The sequence below is a fragment of the Cupressus sempervirens genome, chromosome 4 (genome assembly GCF_028749045.1).
Source record: "Cupressus sempervirens isolate cs-2001-9-10 chromosome 4, ASM2874904v1, whole genome shotgun sequence".
Classification (NCBI taxonomy): domain Eukaryota; kingdom Viridiplantae; phylum Streptophyta; class Pinopsida; order Cupressales; family Cupressaceae; genus Cupressus; species Cupressus sempervirens.
The window spans coordinates 385,011,217-385,013,850 of record NC_143121.1 but is presented as its reverse complement, the minus strand read 5'-3'; the positions used below and the strand labels follow the sequence as shown (position 1 = coordinate 385,013,850).

The 2,634-nt window shown below is 31.9% G+C and overlaps 1 pseudogene; it reads left to right on the top strand.

Annotated features, from left to right (window-relative positions):
- The first annotated feature begins 306 nt into the window (after positions 1-306).
- On the top strand, positions 307-1,205 carry LOC149561673 (mitogen-activated protein kinase kinase 5-like; annotated as a pseudogene).
- Positions 1,206-2,634: the final 1,429 nt, after the last annotated feature.

Below are 2,634 nucleotides of genomic sequence, written 5' to 3'. Positions count from 1 at the left end.
CACCCAACCAATGAACAGACACTTGCATATTTTGCAAAAAAGACATAATATGTAGGAATTTTTTTAAACTTGAAAAAAAATGTAGCACAAGGAGAGTTTGTAGTCTTTAACTACAACAAAAAATCATAAATTAATCCATATGTAGGCATAGTGGTGAGAGAATTCAAAATCTAAATTGAAATTAAAGTGTAGCTAAGATTGTTTAGAGTTGGTGAGTTGTCGTTGCTACTCGAATAGTTTATAGTGTGGTAGAAAATATACAAAAATATAAATGTTTGAGGGCCTCACAATAGTCACTAAGTGAGTATGCCAGTTAATACTGACCCCAATGAACACCATTTTCCCCTTCCCCTTCCCATTCCCCTTTGCCTCTCCCTCTTCCACAACTGCAACAGGCATAGGGAAGCTCTCTAAATTTCCAAGAGTAGGGAAGATGGGACATGGTGGAAGAAGAATTATTTACAAGGTCTTCCACCCAAAAATTTCACTAATTATTCCCTTAAAGTCATCAACATGGATGATGATTCATCCCTTGCTTCCCACATTCCTAGAGAGATGGACATCCCACTAAAATAAACTACCTATGTTGTAAAATGTGAGGGTGACTTTCACAAGGGACAAAAAATGAATTTTGTGCTGGAATAAATGGATAGAGAATCCCTTGTAGAGTTGTTGAAGTAGAGGACACTGATAAGAGAGTTCTTCCTCTCAAAGGTTGCACAACAAGTGTTGGAGGGACTAAAATTCCTTCAAAGAAACATAATTATTCATAGAGACATCATGCTTGCCAATCTCCTAATTAGCAAGAATTACTAGCTAATAAAATTGCATAATTTAGAGTTAGTAGGATAGTATTAGACACCATAGAGTCCTATTGAAATTCCTATGTGGGGACTTGTGCTTACATGAGCCTAGAGAGATTCAATCGATAGAGCAATGGTGGGAGATACAATGGATACATAGGGGATATCTAGGGTTTGGGATTGACATTGTTAGAAGGTTATCTGGGTAATTTCCCCTTCATAGAAGCTAGAGAACATGTGGATTGGGTTGTATCGATGTATATCATTTTTTTTTGAGAGCTTCCCTTTACACCCTTTATTGCATCTATGAGTTTCTATAGGTTCATCAGATGTTGTCTTGAGAAGTATGTAGGAAAGAGTTGGATTAAATCACAACTTTTGAAGCATCCATTTGTGAAATAAACTTCATAGTTACAATAGCCCTACAAGCTGAAAGTGTCCTTCCAATCCCTCAACATCTCTCAGAGTGTGTGACTTTTATATGGATGCAAGGGAAGATTGATAGATTAAGCTTTATACCACCATTGCATTCCTTCTCTCAATTAGGGTAAAACTCCAAAAAAAATTAAATTATCTAGCACTAATGAAAAAATTTTCAGTTCAATAGTTGAAATAAAAAAATGCAATCATGCAAGTGATCAAGATGAAACTATCCTACAAATGTGACACCCAATTCATAAACTACATAGAAATGTCATTTAAATTTATCACCACTTATGATTATAAGAAGTCAGAGAATAGAAGGAGAGATCTTGGTGTGTCTAGCATGATAGATGCTCATCTACCTACATTTGGAACAAGTGCACAAAATTGTGGAAATTTTTCTTTGAGTTTATGTCTTCAACAAACCCAAGAAGAAAACAACCCTCAAAGCATAGTTGACAAGGGAGTATATTTTGATTGCATGAAATCTAATTTAATCTGCATATCAATGAAGATTCAATTTGCTAGCTACAAATCATATTCAATTTTATTTCAACATTACAACTTAGAATAACATTTATGTCATATGAAAAATTATTGACAAGAAAGCAATCTCCAACATAGTTAAATGGTAAATAGTATTCTAAATGGTACTGATATTCACCTATGATTTTTTTATATTTCTTATTTTTGGGATTTGACTCGTGCTTTCATACACTTTATTTCTTTCATCCCCATTTTCAGCCAATACCTTTTCATTCTTACTAATATTTGTGATCCTCATTTCTCTTTTGTGGATATCTTCCAATTTTGTTCCACACTCCTCCTCCTTGCTATTGTAGTTGAATCTTTAGTTCTTTTAACCTCCTTGGGTTCATGTTTTTTGGGAATGTACCACCCGACACAACTAATGGTTGTATTCTATTTTTAAAATTACTTTGATCCGAGGGTTCCAAAATTGAGCTTAGGATTTCATATCTATTAATGATACGTAGTGGCTCTAGTTTGGCATATTTGGTTTTACCAAAATATGTGTTTTTTTTTTACAGTGTAGTTTGTGCTCATCACACCGAGATTCACATATATTTCCTTGGAGTTAGCCATTTCCATAATAATGTTATAGAGTTGGGACTTATTATTGTTAATTTTTATGTAAATAGTTATAATTAATTAAATAGATGACATTTATTTTATTATCAAAATAAAAATTTTGAGAAAATATTAATTTTATTTTTAATATAAAAGGTAATCTCAAATTTATTCTATAAATTTTTTGAAGTTATTATTGTTAGTTTTTTAATATTTAAGTCACGAAATATTTTTCTTTTTAATATTTTTAATTAATAAAAAAGATAATTTGTTATGATTATCACTTAATAAAAATTAGAAAGAAATAATCTTTTTATGT